Genomic DNA, 16,290 nt, shown 5'->3' with positions numbered 1-16,290 from the left:
TCTTAAGTGGGGTGCAAATGCTTTGAAAATGATTAGGGCAAAGAATGTACGGATGTGCTTTATGCAATTGATGTATGTATATGTATGGATTGTGATAAGAATTGTATGAGCCCCTAATGAAAAGTTAAAAAAAAAAACAAAAAAAACCACAACAGGAAACCCACCCTGACAGTCAACCAGCACTGACATCAGACGCTGGTTCCTGTGCTCACTGGATCCTGAGTGCCCCCTTCAACAGCACAGTCCTCTCCCTGCAGGGAGGTTTGTGCCTGGACTCACAGGGACTACCCCGTACTTTCAGTTCATCCTGCTTCTGGAGATGGCAAATCAGCTCTTCATGGAGCATAGGTCTTTGTGCCACCATCAGATAAAATTGTGCAACCCACTGAAAGCCCTCCCCTGGAAACTGACACACATTGGACACACCAGTTGTTACTGAAAATGAGTACAGAGCCTGAAGGGGAGAATTCCAGAGACCACCAAGGCTTACTCAAGCCTCCCCTAGATTCCATCAGAGTTGTGTTTACATATAGGGGAGGAAAATGAAACTAAATAAAATAAGAATCAAATCAACAAACTCAATTACCCCCTATTGTTATGTTAATTCTAGTTCATAGTGTCCCTGCAAGACAGAGTAGAAATCCTTATGGTTTTGTAGACTGTAAGTCTTTAAGCAAATAAGCAGCTTCATCTGCCTTCCTCATAGTAGTTGATGTGATTAAACAACTCACTCTGCTATCAGTAGATGAGATGAGAAAAATTAGATTGGACTGGCAATCTCTAAAAAATATCCTGATAAGGACACAGGATATGGATCCGTATGCGAGAGAAGAATGTACAGCAGTAGTCAACATCTTTGACTCTGTGGAGAGTAGCAAGAAATAATAGTAACATGGTAAGTATATATACAATTACTGTCCCTGAAAAATATTTGAGGAAAATGTCAAATGGGGATCTAATGTGCTGAGATAACTAACTCCAAAAACAAACTGAAAATTTATCTTTGAAAAGAACTAAAGAGAGAAGAGTGACACAGTCTTCAGGAAATATAATGAAAGTCCTAAGCAAACAAGAGAAGGATATTGTTTGGAAACCAAATGTGAAATTGTCACCTATGAGAATATCACTAATGAGGTTGAAATGTGAAATTATCACCTATGAGAATATCACTAATGAGATTGAATATCACATTTCTTTCAATCTCATCATAAATAAAAAACATCCTATAATCAATGTATCTTACTAGAAAATATGAACATGTTTTCATATATAAACATATAACAGCACAATCAAATCTAAGAAGGTCATTCCATTCCAACACAATGAGCATAATGAGACAAGGTAGAAACATTGCTTCTGAATTCTACCACAAGGTTTGTACATAAGACAGAGTTCTAAGGGCTAGCCCAAGCCAAGTGCAAGAAGAACAAAGCACAAACATTTGTCTATGAGAAAGAAGGTGATTCTCTAATGGGTGATTTTGTATTGAGGTAACCTGATCAACTTACTGGGCATCTGCTGGGTTACACTGACATTTAAGAAAGTTTTTCCTACCTCTCATTTTTTTCCTTCTCTCAGGGTAAGATTTGCATCTTAGCTGAGTGATCTTCCAGCCTCCATGGGCTTCTCTGCACTTTCTCTTTTACAAACATTTCCCCCAATGAAGTGTATGCACTTAATAAACCTTGGTCTTTGCATCATGGGGCTGAGGTGAGCATTTATTTTTTGACCATATGAACACACTTGCATTAACAATTATGTTATACAGGGTTCTCCAGAGAAACAAAACCATAATGCTAATAATTATATATATATATATATAGATAGATAGATAGATAGATAGATAGATAGATAGATAGATAGATAGAGAGAGAGAGAGAGAGAGATAACATAAGAAATAAATAATCTATAAAGCAGTACAAATGGCTCAGTGCAACTCACTCCCATGAGACAGCTGTGAGACAGTGGCAGTACTTCTAATCCTGAGGGCCTATAGAGTAATTCAGGCTGTCCGGCCACAGGCAGCAAACAGCAAGGCAGGTAGGTCACCAACAGCCAGATGACAGGGTCCAACAGCTCAAGAGCTGTATATTCCAATAGTGTGTCAGAGCAGGTCTTGAAGATACCTCAAATTACAGCGACACAGTCGATGGGATAGATGTCCCACAGGTAGTGTAGATTACAAATTAAGGCACAGAACAAGCAAGGCAGCCGCACACTGGTCTAATGATCAAAGAGCAAGAAACAAGAAAGGTGAGGCTCACCAAGCCATTTATCTCTCTGCCCTTTAATTAATCCCACATGTGTTTATCGGCCAGGTAGACACAATAAATTAACTACCTCAAGAGTGTAGGACGATAGACCTATCATTATTTGCTGCCATGTGAAGAGATCGGGTACAGTGTCTAAAATTGAACATATGCAAAGATGTTTTCATAAATGAGACATTCAATTTCATAAACTTGATAATGTATCATTGAAGAGAGTCATTGTGGTGGTTTAACATGGTTAAACTTGTTGACAGGGATGCTCAAAGGGCTTTCCTCAGTTGAATATTATTTTATTCATTGTAATATTGTACTTATTGTATGTGCAAAAATATACTCATATTTTGTAGCCAAAGAATGTGAGGATAAAAAGTTACCCACAGATTTTCCTAATTCCAATAAATGTAAGCTTGAGAAAATATCCAGAAATCAATCTTCTTCAAAATTTTCAAACTGGGCACTGGTATGCATTGACGCAAAACTTTCTTGAACAGGCCAATAATATTGATACAACTAAAATAACTTATCTCTAATTTGGAAAGTCTTGTTCTAACATGGAAACTGTACAGATGAAAATGTATGCTTTACTGAAAATGTGCAATTCGCTACATTTTTATATAGAAAACTCCACAATATTTACACGTTACTTACTTATTTTATACCTTATAAATAAACATACTCATTTTTTCCCAGCAAAAAGTATCAGATAACTCCTAGACACTGTCAATCGGGGTTTTTTTTTTGCCATTAACTATGAATGCAAAATCACTTACCATCCGTTGTGAATCCATTGCATTAAAATATCCTCAAATGAGTAATACATTAAAAAGATATAATTAAACCAATACCTTTATATTTATTTTTTTAATCATTTTATTGGGACTCATACAACTTTTAATCACAATCCACATATACATCAATTGTGCAAAGCATATTTTTACATTCTTTGTCCTCATCATTCTCAAAACATATATTCTCCACTTCAGCCCCTGGCATCAGCTCCTCATTTTTCCCCTCCCTTCCCGCCTCCCTCATGAACCCATTATTATTTTGTCATATCTTATACTGTCCAAGTCTCCATTCACCCACTTTTCTGTTGTCTATCCCCTAGGGAGGAGGTTATATGTGGACCCCTGGAACCGGTTCCCCCTTTCCACCCCCACTCCCTCCCCTCTCCCAGTATCACCACTCACACCACTGGTCCTGAAGGGATCATCCGCCCTGGATTCCCTGTGTTTCCAGTTCCTATCTCTACCAGTGTATATCCTCTGTTCTTGCCAGATTTGTAAAGTAGAATTGGGATTATGATAGTGTGCATTGGGCGCAGGGGGGGTGGGGGGGAGAAGAATTTGGAACTAGAGGAAAGTTATATGTTTCATTGTTGCTACACTGCACCCTGACTGGCTTGTCGCCTCCCCTTGACCCTTCCATTAGGGTATCATAAGTTGCCTACAGATGGGCTTTGGGTCCCCACTCCGAACTCCTCCTCATTCACAATGACAGGATATTTTGTTCTTTGATGCCTGCTACCTCATCCCTTTGACAACTCGTGATCACACAAGCTAGTGTACTTCTTCCATGTGGGCTTTGTTGCTTCTGAGCAAGATTGCCACTTGTTTATCTTCAAGCCTTTAAGACCCATATAGTCAATTGGTTTTCATTGGTCATTATGCTCTGCCACAATGTTATAGTGCCCTCTGAGTACGCATAAATTAAAATCGTGAAGTTTTAAGCAGTTAAAACCTGGAGAGAAAACATATTTAAAACGTAAAGGATGATCATGGTTGATCAATGAAAAGTGAAGTTAGCCAAAGAAGTAATTTACTAATGAACAAACCTGGTCTGATAATTGAGATTAACACAAAAAGTGTCATCAAGTATTACATTTTCTAATGGAGCAAATACAGAGAACACAATGGCAGGCTGTGGGCTGTAAGTGTACCCTCACTTGATGTTAAATATCATCCCATTGTCTCTTATTTTTCTTCGGGTTCCCCATTCTCTTTAGGTTAAATTCTTACTTGCTACCATTTAAATGAATATTTGCCTGTGTGCATCTGTGTGTGTGTGCATGCGTGTGCATGTGTATGTGTGAGCAAAGATGTTCCTGGAGCTCCCAAGCATTAGCTAAGAATGCCTCCCTACAGCAACTTAGAGGAATCTACCTAGGGTCTAATCTGCCTTCAGCTGGACTAAACCAAGGATGGCTACATTATGTTGATTTACTAATCATGCTGAAGTAATTACAGGGGATTGTGATTTAACTGCTTTATTTCCCAGCTCACTCTCAGGACCCAGTGAGGCAGATAATTCAAGGTGCTGAAATTGGGGTGGATCGATCTCAGATCAGGCTGTGCTGTGTGGAAAGCCAGTGGATCATCCGTGCTTGAATGTTTTGTGTGTCCTAAAGGTAAGAGGCCCTGGAACCTGAGCAGGGGGATGTATATTATGACAGGTATCCTCAGCCAGTAGACCTGTAAGACAGGCTCAGGGAGGAACAATGCGTTTGCCTCTGTAAGTCCCTGGAGTTGAACTCAAAGGTATTAATGTCCAGGCCAGCATCAGAGAGAGCTTAGGCCGCTGTTGTTATCAGGAGTAACTCTTCGAGGACTTAGGTCTTCAGAAGTGAAGAGCCCAGTGTGCTGTGAGTGGGGGTTCCTGGCACTGGACATACAGGGTGCCCCTGGAATTGATGCCTTTCCAGCTTGGGGGTGAAGATAGAGTTCCTACTTGCAGTATGTCTTGTGAGCTTAAGATGTTAGCTGACAAGACTCTCAAAGAGACATGGACCCAAATATTTTAGAGTTGCCAGCTCTCACTATTAAAGGGGGTGTGCAAATTCTTCCTCTGAGTCTTTTTACCTAGGGCTGAGAGAAAGGCCAAGATCAATTTTGAAAAGTGGAGTCATGGATTCCAATGTAAGCTCCTTAATTTGCTACCTCCTCCATCTCTGGTGACATGCATGTCCCCTGGGAATGAGGGGAACAAGGGGGTCGATGACAGAATAACCAGTAATTAATTTGTTTTATTTAATGTGAGTTTCACCCTATGTCCGGGGATAAACCAGGTTAAATGGTGATCTACAAATTAGTGAATAAGTGCTATTGCACCCTCAGCATCTTGCTTATTGGGTAACATCCCTACATATGTTAGAAAAGACTCCTTGAGACCAAGACGCAAAGATCAGAAATCAACAAGGGGCCCGTGATAGCCCTTGACCATGACGTTGTTTGTCATATTTAAACTCTATATAACTTCTTTATTTTTCTAAGTTCCTTGAACCAGATTCAAATGACTTAAAATTAACTGAAAATATTTTTGTGATTCTTAGGTTTGCCTGCCAACCTACTCAAGTTCTTATTGCTTGCGTAAAATCTGAGAGAGAAAATAGCTCCACACACATAATTAGCAAGATGAGTTTTTGATGGATTAGATTTGGGGTTCTGTTTAGGCTTGTAAGTGTATTAGACTCAGAGTCTGTATTTAAGACTAGAACCTATATCCTGGGATTAATCAGTGTTCCAGGTTCAAGAACAATTGCGGAGGAATAGAAATAGGAATTAAGTGTCGTGAGTCAGATGTTCGTGGACATATTAAAGGGCTTTATGTTTTGAAGGTTTAATGCCTAACATATTGTATTTGGAGTTGATTAGAGGCTTATGTGTTAAGGTATAAGGATGTAGAGCTAAGGTTTTAAGATTCTTATTTTCGGAGTTGGGTTTCTCAATTTGAGATTTAGGGTCATTAAGTTAGGTTTAAGGTTATAAAATAAAGTTTACCCTGTTACCTGATTTAAAAACTGGGATAAATGCATTATAGGTTAAGAGAGTATGGTGGTCGGATTGGTTAAGCATGTTAAGACTATTGTGGGTATCAGGATATGCTCAGGGTGTTAGTAGAAGTTCTGGTGGTAAGGGGCTTTTTCATGTACTTAGGGGGGTCAGTGCTTTAGGAAGTTGTTAGTAAGGAAGTTCAGCATGTTAATGTGTAAGGGTTAATGGTTTGGCAGTTGGAGATTAGCAATTAATGGTTAGAGTGTTCAATGCCAAAAATTATTTTTGTGTGTTGAAATGTAGCCTACAACTTTAAAAATATTTAATAGCTGTAGCATTTATGGTATATTTGGAATCTGTTACGTAAAGTATCATTAATTTATGATGATTCGAGGAATTACTATTTCTTCTCTTTGGAAGCCTCTTTTCTTCCTTTTAAAAAGTATTCCTTTTATGATTGGTCCATCTAGAAAATACTATAGAATTTTTAATACGGTATTGAAAGTGGAAATGTATGTTTGTCCTGCTTCTTAAGTGGGGTGTTTTTTTTAATGAATATATTAGCACATCGAACTATACCTGTTTCATGTCACAGTTGTAGTTTTTTTACATGAAAAGCCTTTGACATTTTAAAACTAAAGTATTTTATTGGGGCTCTTACAGCTCCTATTACAATCCACACATCAATTATAACTTGTACAATTGTATATACATTGCCATCATCATTTTCAAAATATTTTCGTTCTACTTGAGCCCTTGGTATCAGCTCCTCTTTTTTCCCCTCCCTCCACCACCTTTCTTCCCTCGTGACCACTTGATGAATTTTAAATTATTATTGTTTTCATATCTTACACAATCTGCTATTTTCCTTCACCCACTTCCTGTTGTTCATTCCCCTGGGGGAATGTTATAAGATGATCTTTGCAATCGGTTCCCCTTTCTCCCCCTTGTGGCCCCATCTTTCCCCTACCTTCATGGTATCATTATGCCCATTATTGTTCTTAGGGGTTTATCTCTCCTGGATTCCATGTACTATGTTGAGAGCTTTTATCTGTACCAGTGTACATACTCTGGTCTAGCCAAATTTGTAATGTAAAACTGGGGTCATCATAGTGAGGTGGAGCAAGCTTTAAAAAACGGAAGGAATGTTATATGTTCCATAGGTGCTATACTGTACCCTGGGTGGCTCATCCTTTCCTTGTGACCCTTCTGTGAGAGGATGTTCAATTGTTTACAGATGGACTTTGGGTCGCCAATCTGACACCCTTTGTTCCCATTGATATGATTTTTTGTTTGGGGTATTCTGATGCCCGATACCTGATCCCATGAACACCTTGTGGTCACACAGACTGGTGTGCTTCTTCCATGTGGGCATTGCTGCTTCTCAGATAGACGGCCTCTTGTTTAACTTCAAGCCTTTAAGATTCCAGTCTCTATATCTTTTGATAGCCAGGCATCACCAGCTTTCTTCACATTTGCTTATACACCCTTTTTGATTCAAGCAATTCTGCTGGGAAGATGAGAATCACAGAATGCCAGGTTATTAGCTTGCATTGAGGGAGGACTTGAGAAGAGGCCCAATGCCTTTGATTTTTAAATGTTCCTATTTTGTTTCTGTGCCTACTTAGACAGTTGACCCTCTTTTCTGTCAATGGGCTTATTACAGTGCTAATTTTCTCATGTAAAATGGGCTCTGGGACAAATTTCAATTCATCGGGGTATATAATCATTTTAATATGTTGTCTGAATCTGTTCCAAATATTTTAAAGAAATTTTAGTGTATATCCATTATCAGTATTGGGTTACAGTTTTCTTGCAGTATCATTATCTAACATTGGTGTCAGAGTATTTACTGGTCTGATAGAAAGTATTGGTTACCAAGGACTCAAGTAGAAAGAAAATGTTTTGAGAATGATGATGGCAACAACTGTACTAATGTGCTTGATACAGTGGATGTATATATGGATTGTGATAAGAGTTGTACGAACCCCCAATACAATGATTTTTTTAAAAAGAAAGTATTGAAGTAGTGGTAAGTGTCCTCTCACAACCATTGTTATATCTACACTCAATAACTTGAACTTAAACTACAAAACACTAAAGCGGTGTTTATTCATACCATCTCAGTACTCCGTATTAAGCTTTAATCTATGGTCTGTTTATGCTAGAAGTTTCTCCTGGGATTTTACTTCAATTCAATTGATTATAGCCCTTGCAAGCAACCTAAAACTCATTCAACTACCATTGATTCCAGGAACTGGCTGGACCCTCTGATCTTCCAGCTGACTCCTCATTCTAGAGGACTACATGATTTACACTCCCCTTGCCAGGAAAATAGTGACTAACACCTAATCATTGTGTGATGCCTGCAAAACAGAGCCCCAGTTTGGGAAAATACTCTGCCATATGACATGCTGTATGGATCTTAGAAAATGTCCTACAGCTCACCTCCAGAAGAATGTTATAAATCAATGAGGGGCAGCAATTTCTCAGTGAGTTTTGCATCACCTTTATTTTATTAGTTTTTTTTTTAAATAAAAGAAACCCATTCTTTTTTTTTTTAAGGAAAACTTGACTTGCTTTATTTAGCTTCCAATTTCTGGGAGGCTCAAGAATTAGGATAATTCTGGACAACAGAAGACAACAAGACTGTGCTTACAGAGCTCGTTCTGCCATTCCTGTCTGTAGGACCACCGTTTAATTGTCGCCCTCCCTGTGACATGGTGTGCATGCACATCTGATAGTCAAAGTACAGTATACTCTACAACCAAGCACCACATTCTGTAACTCAACAAGCAAAGGGAGCACACGCAACGTCAGCATCTGGCAGTATTTTTTGGAGAGGAAAAAAGGTAACTAAAATGGGTTTAAATTAACACCATGAAATCACATCTAATATTTGATACTACATGATTCAATACAGCTATACAATTATACAAAATGTGTTGACATCAAAGAATACAACCAAAATTAAGATAGCAAACAGAACCTATATAATATTTTTTGTACAGGAAAATACTTTTGAAGTATGCATGTAACTGCCCATTCTTTTAAAGAAAATATACTACAAGCAAAGTTATCAACCTCCAGAAAAATCACACAGCATTACTAAGCATATCCCCCAAAAGTGTACAATATGCACACTTGGAGAATACAAAATTTAAAAAATTGTAAGCAACAGGTGAGATCCATATTTATAAAAATGTGAAAAGAAGTTCCGTTTTTAGTACTGTCATATAACGAATTGTCTTTTGATGCGAAGTTCATGAACTGTTCGCCTGCTGGGAGTACACTTTACAAAAACACTATTTTTTTTTGAAACGAGATTACGGAGCAAGATAGGGTATCTTAACAATGTCATCTTAATAAAGTTTGTGTTTTTAAAATGTTTACTACTTTATCAAAACATGTCCCTTAGGTATGTAGGATTCATTTTTAAAATTCTTTCCTGGAAACAATCTACAAAGGAGAGGCGCGTTGTCTGCCAGTCACTTCTGGAAAAGGCTTCTGGAGCTGAGAAGGAGCTACCTTCTCACGGTTTCTCACTGCTTGTTTTTGGCCTTAGCGTGTATTAAGATGTGAGATTTCAGGTCAGTAGACTCAGCAAACTTCTTGTTCACCTAGGGCCTGTCTCCCGTGTGGATCTGCACGTCTGTGCACAAATTGAAGTCCAGGGAAACCGCTTCCCACAGCCTTCAAACTTATACTGAAAGGGCTTGTCTCCAGTGCGAAGCAGTTGGTGTCGTTTAGCTTTGAGCTCTCGACAAAAGCCTTGCCGCACTCGGCACAGAGGTGGACGCAGGGCCGTGGGTGTCCAGGTGCCTCCTCCTGGCTGAGCTGTCCCTGAGCACCTTCGGGCATCCTTTGTGAGGGCAAGCTATTGTTCTCGGAGCATCATCTTCTTGAATTTTTCTTGGCTTCATTCTGGCAAATTCTGCCAGCTGTTTGGGGTCCAAGAGGTTGATGCCGGGGATCCCTCCGGGCGGGAGCATCTTTCCCATCATGTACTCCGATTAGTCAGGAGGGGAGTTCTCCCCAATGATCTGCTCCCCAGCCAGTCTCATGGTCAAGACCTTTTTTTCATCTGACGACCATAGGGTGACAGAGAACTGGTCCTCCAGCGACTTGATTGATCTGCACCTGCTCATGCTCCCACTTCTTGTTGCCCGCATCGCCCCTGCCGGTGCCGCTGCCCCACAAGAGCTGTCGCTACCGCTGCTCTTGCGGCCGATGTAGTCATCGTCGTCCTCTTCGCCAATGCTGGCCGGCGCTGGAACTGGGATCGGGATCTGGCCCTCGAAGCCTTCCTCGGCGCCGACCACCAACTCACGTGTCTGCACCAGGATCGCCTCCTGGTGGTGGTGCACCTGGCTCGGGTCCACGGTGACCGGCGGCTGTAGCGCGATCATGGACTGCTGCTGCTGGTGGTGGTAGCCGGTGTGCCCATGGCCGCTCCTGCCTCCGCGATCGTCCCAGTCCACGTCCTCCTCGCCCACCACCGTGGTCTCGATGGTCTCCACCTGGATGGTCTCCACCTCGATCTCACACAGCTCCACGATCTCGGCTGGCATCTCCGGGCTGTCCATGGCGCTGTAGAGGGTGTTGCCCGAGGCCATGGCTCCGGGCTCCGGGCTCCCGGCTGTATGAGGAGGCGTCCCGCAGCGGGGAAGGAAGGCAGAGGGAAGAACGCAGTGAGTGGGCAGGGCCCATTCCTTCTTTTAAACTAGAACTTAAATTCCAGTGAATGTCTCCTGAGCTTTTGTGCATTTGATGGCATGGAAATAACTTTTGTAAACATAACTATTTAGCATTTTGTGCACGCCTTGGGTGTTGATTAGTAATTTCTGAGGCTCTTGTTGTTGATAGTTCTGATGGTGTCCATTCTATCTTACAGGGACCTTATGCACAAGGGAATGAAACTTTGCCCACCCCTGCAGCATCCTCACAGTTTAGGATGAACCCATTGCTTCAGTCACTGTGTCAATCCATGTAGTCGAGGGATTCCTATTTGTCACTGCCCCTCTAATTTACCAAAAAAAACCAAAAACATCCTTCTCCACGGACTGGTCACCTCTGACAACATGTCCAATGTATTTAATGTGAGCTCTCACTTCCTACCCTCTAACTAGCACCCTGACCTTACTTCTGCCAAAACAGATTTGTTTGCCTATTTGAATGCCCATGCACTATAATTCAACCACATTCATTCTTCTTATTTCTCCCTTATTCAATGTCCCACTTATATATGGATATGCGGTAATCGGCAATGCCATGGTTTGGGTCAGATAAACCTAGTCCTCAAAGTAACATCATTGTTTTTCAACACTCTAAAGAGGCTTTGTTAGGCAGATTTATCCAGTATAATGCATCTATTGAACTTATTATCACCTTTTAGTTCTTTTGTAATTTTCCATAAGCTGACAGTCTTTCCAGAAGAAGTTAATACTTAGTCAAGCTTAGATTAAGAATATTGATCAAGGAGGGAGCTGGAAGCCCACCTTCCTCTGAAACCAACCTGTCTCAGAGCCCTGAGCTGGAAGGCTGTCCCTAAGACCTAGAGGAATGATGACGTGGAGATTCCAGAAATGCATGGTGACTGGGCATAAGAGAGTCTAAAACAAATTGTGCATCTGTTTATTACCATGACTTGCAGATCAGTTTTAGAGGGGCCCTAAACCTTACCCTTTATCCTAGGACTGCAACCTCACACCCCTCTGCCTTCAGAAACACCCTGGGGGTTACAAAAGGGCTGTGCCAATGATGTCCAACTAGCCACTCAGACTAATGCTGCTCTCCTTTATCAAAGCACAGCCTCTCCCCACCACACTCATTTTGTTTTCCTCGCTCCAAGTTCCTGGTTAAGCATGTTTCACAAACTCCAGCCCAGACACTAGCTAATCCAGTCTCCCTAGAAGACCAAGACTATGGATGGGATATCCTAGAACCCAAGACAATAAGCCGTCTCCTTGTTTGTGTCGTTTTCCCTCTGTCAACATTACTTAGAGAGCTTGAAACCCATGCTCTAGTCCAAGATGACAGAATGGATGATAAGTCATCTCTTTCCTTAATCCATTTCATGTGCTTTTTAAAAAAGATCATTTTATTGGGGACTTGTAACAATCCACAATTCAATTGTATCAAGAATATTTGTACATATATTTCCATCATTCATTTCTAAACATTTACTTTCCATTGAGACCTTGGTATCAGCTCCTTTTATCCCCTCTCTTCCTCCCCCCCCCACTCTTGTCACCCCTTGATAAATATTAAACTATTGTTATTTTTGTATCTTGCACTGACTGCTATCTCTCTTCCCCCATGTTTTGTGTGTTTATCCCCGGGGTGTGTGTGTGTGGTTATGTGTCTATCATTGTGATTGGCTCCCCCTTCCTCCCCTCCCCTCCCTGCCTTTCGCTTCCCCGACTGGTATCAATACTCCCATTCCTGTTCCTAGATTCGGTATGTTGTGAACTCTTATCTCTTTTCTGTACCTGTGCACATGCTCCAGTCTAGCCCACAGGGAAAGGCAGAATTGGAGTCATGATAGTGGGGTGTGAGGAAGCCTCAAGGAACCTAATAATATTTGTGTTTCCTCAGTGCTATCCTGCCCCCAGGTTGACTCATCCTTTCAGTGTGACCCTTCTGTAAGGGGATGTCCCATTGTTTACAGATAGAGGTGGCGTCTCTACTACAACCCCCCTCATTCTCAGCAATGTGTTGGGGGGTTTTGCTTGCTTCTTTGTGGTCTTATGAAGCCTATTACCCTATCTCTTTGACACCTCATGATCACACAGGATGATGAGCTTCTTCCATGTGGGTCCATTGCTTCTCTACTAGATAGCCTCTTTTAAACTTCAAGCCTTTAAAACCTCAGATAGTATATATTTTGATAGCCAGGCACTATTCTCCTTCACCACATTTGCTTACGTACCCATTTTGTCTTCAGTGATCATGCTGGTATGGTGAGCATCAAAGAAGGTCAGGTTGTTAGAACAAAGTGTTCTTGCATTGAGGGAGGGCTTGAGCAGAGTCCCAAAGTACATCTACTATCTTAGTGTACTGCCTTATAAATATATGCATGTAGGTCAAGATCTCTATTTTCAGAATTAATGTATTTACATATGCACAGACCTATGCTTATACCACTATCCATAGCTTTGCTTCCTAGATCTTTCTTCTGTTTCCTTTTACCTTCCTCCTTACCCTACCATCATGCTTGTCCTTCTTCCACCTATTAGTAATTCCTCTCAACTAGATTGCTGTTGCTTCATCTGCTGTCTAAAAGTGGTCATAATCCCAGGCTTGCAGAGACCCTCTGAGAGCTAGTCACAAGACCTCACCCTGGAGTTCCCCCGTGCTGCTGTGCACCTTGTACCTACAGTCTAGGGCTTTGCATTTCTCCTCCACTGGCAGGAAGAGAGTGACTGCATCAGCCATTACCTTCCTTCATCTCATGTACTTTTAAGCTTCTTCCCTCATTCACCTTGACTCTTAGTATCATCTGTCTACCTACACCTTGTCATTCCTTATTGGTAATGTGCTGTCTTTCACAAAAGCCATAACATTGGGCATCCTTAAACACAAGAGCTGTAGAGACTAGAAAATACACCTCCCTCTGGGCTTTTGTTCTTGTTAAGGTTGTCTCTGCCTTAGCCAAGTCCCCCTAGTATTTCCTGATTTATTTCATTTTATTTATTGTTGTTCACCTCTAAAACATCTTTCACTGGTTGCCACACTCTACTGTGGTACCACACTCTATTACTGTGGGCTTCTAAATGTGCTCCACTAACCATACACATTTGTTCACACACTATAAATATTATACAGTTTCCATGGGATACAAGGAGTTTGAAGCAGGATGAACTTTGACGAAATACTCAGAATCTGTTGAATGTCACAGTAAGAGAAACATTTACATTGGTATCAACACATAAACATACAGCAATTAGCTGGATGAGATAGTGGGAAAAAAGAAACATGAACAAGTGTGTGACTACTACTTAAAATACATATAAATAATTTCTGATTCTTTAGTTAGATGATCATTAAAATATTGGGGGGATTTTCTTTAAAAATCTTTCTAAGTTCTGGAAAGCAAGGGCTTGTTTGTGTTATATTCAGATAATGAAGTATAAAAATAAACTAAAACATAAATGGAAAGAAATAATTCTAAATGGGCAACTGATTATAAGGCTCTACATATAACTTCCTCCCTGGGGGATGGACAACAGAAAAGTGGGAGAAGGGAGACGTCAGATAGTGTAAGATATGACAAAGCAATAATAATTTCGAAATTATCAAGAGTTCTTTAGTGAGGGAGGAAACGGGAGGGAGGGGGAAAACTGAAGAGCTGATGCAAAGGGTTCAAGTAGAAAGCAAATGTTTTGAGAATTATGATGGCAACACATGTACAAATGTGCTTGACAAATGGATGTATGTATGGATTGTGAGAATTGTATGAGCCACCAATAAAATGGTTTTTAAAAAGAGAAATAATTGTTACTAGAAACAGTGCACAATAAATAACAGCAGCAACAAAACCATTGATCACATATCACACTTTTCTAAATTATTTTTAAAGCACAATACTAGTGTTTTAATGGCACAAAAACAATTAACACAGTGAGTTCATTGACTTGGACTGAAATAATATGTTGTGCCTGAAAAATCACCTAAGGTAATATCAAATTCATCTGTGTGGTTTAATGCTGTAGGACAACCTTTAACAATGTATATCTATACTCAACCTAAGCATTTACCTCCCAAGTCTATACAGTACTTGAGATTCACTGTTTTCATTTTGGGAAGACCTGGAATCCATTCATTCTCTGAGATAAAGAAATATCTCCTGTCTGACATGAATGTCAACTAAGGGGGCTGAAGAAAAGAGGAGAGTACCCTAAATTTAGAGGGGGTCCTGTATTTAATGCAAACACTCAGATTGGAGCATGGTTTTGAGGCCACAAGGAAGCACTTAGGGTAAGAAGTACAGGCCAAGAAACTGACTTGCCCTACTCAATATTATCTACTGCTAAGTTTCAGGTCACAGATTTGCCAGAGAGAAATATCGTCCAGTTGAGGGAGCTAAAACCTGGGAATACTATCTTTCACGTTTATGCATGACAAGGGAAGATTTCAACATTTGGCTGGTGTGTGAACCAAATTCATTCAACCAACTCCAAACTTTCTAGACTTCTGCTTCTTGTATGTAAAGAATGCATCAATTTGACTTCAAGAAGCTTGAGCTTCAAAATGGTATTAAAGATGCCTAGGGTATTTTCATTACCCAGATAAAGGTTAGATAGGACTTGTGGGGAACACTATGTCCAATAGCTGAGGGTTGTCTATAATGTAAGAGCATGGCAGGGGAGGGGAACAAAGACGGGGCTTCATAAAGCTTCGTGATAGCTATTGCTATCAAATGTATATATGGTATAATCCACTGGATTACTGGGATGATCTTCCTTATGTGATTTAGGCCTGGTTATGTAAGGCGTCAACCTCATAGTTTGGGACTGGGTTCATTGGGATGGGCAACAGAACTTCCTGTGTAGAGTCTGGATATAAAGCTCTATCAGAGGACATGGGTTATCCGATTGTCTAGTGTCAGAATTTCTTCAGCCCTACAGTTTTCTTTATTCACTTCATGCAGTGAAACATTTTCTATAGGTTTCTAAAAATGGGATATTGAGCTCTTTCACGGTTTAGAAATGTAACAGTCTCAGGACTTCATTAACAGAATGAATCTGATGGCAATGTATCCAGTTGGTCAATATGTGGGAATTACTTTTTATTGATGGTGATACTTAGACTGGTAGACACACTCCTCATTCGTAATGACCCTTTGCACAACAGAAGGAAATCCTGCCTAGTCTTTCACTATTTCCACAATGCCTGCCATAATTAGCCCCTGTATTGTTAAACTACACCCTATGGTTAAAATACAGCCATTGAATGTGGTTCTATTTTTTGGTTAAACTTAAAAAAAACAACCATGTTTTTTTTCTCTGGACTATTCCATTCCTGTAATATGTCTCATGTCTGAGGGAATGATACCTCAATGTCTTTGATTTTAATGACATTTTTCCTGAACTTCTTCGAAGAGACTAAAAACAAAAAAGTACAAACTCACTGTGATAGAGAGGACTGAAATTCATAACAGCCTAATAGGAGAGGGTGGAGCTGTCCCAGTGGGTTTCTTACACTGGAACTATGTGTGGGAATAGAAAGCCTTATTTTTCTCCAGTGAA

At 40.4% G+C, this 16,290-nt stretch overlaps 1 pseudogene; it reads right to left on the bottom strand.

The window, feature by feature from the left end:
* Positions 1-9,582: 9,582 nt before the first annotated feature.
* LOC142436466 (transcription factor YY2-like) lies at positions 9,583-10,656 on the bottom strand (annotated as a pseudogene).
* Between the last annotated feature and the right edge of the window lie 5,634 nt (positions 10,657-16,290).

Source organism: Tenrec ecaudatus, unplaced genomic scaffold (assembly GCF_050624435.1).
Source record: "Tenrec ecaudatus isolate mTenEca1 unplaced genomic scaffold, mTenEca1.hap1 Scaffold_309, whole genome shotgun sequence".
Lineage (NCBI taxonomy): Eukaryota > Metazoa > Chordata > Mammalia > Afrosoricida > Tenrecidae > Tenrec > Tenrec ecaudatus.
This window is presented reverse-complemented; position numbering and strand designations above follow the sequence as displayed.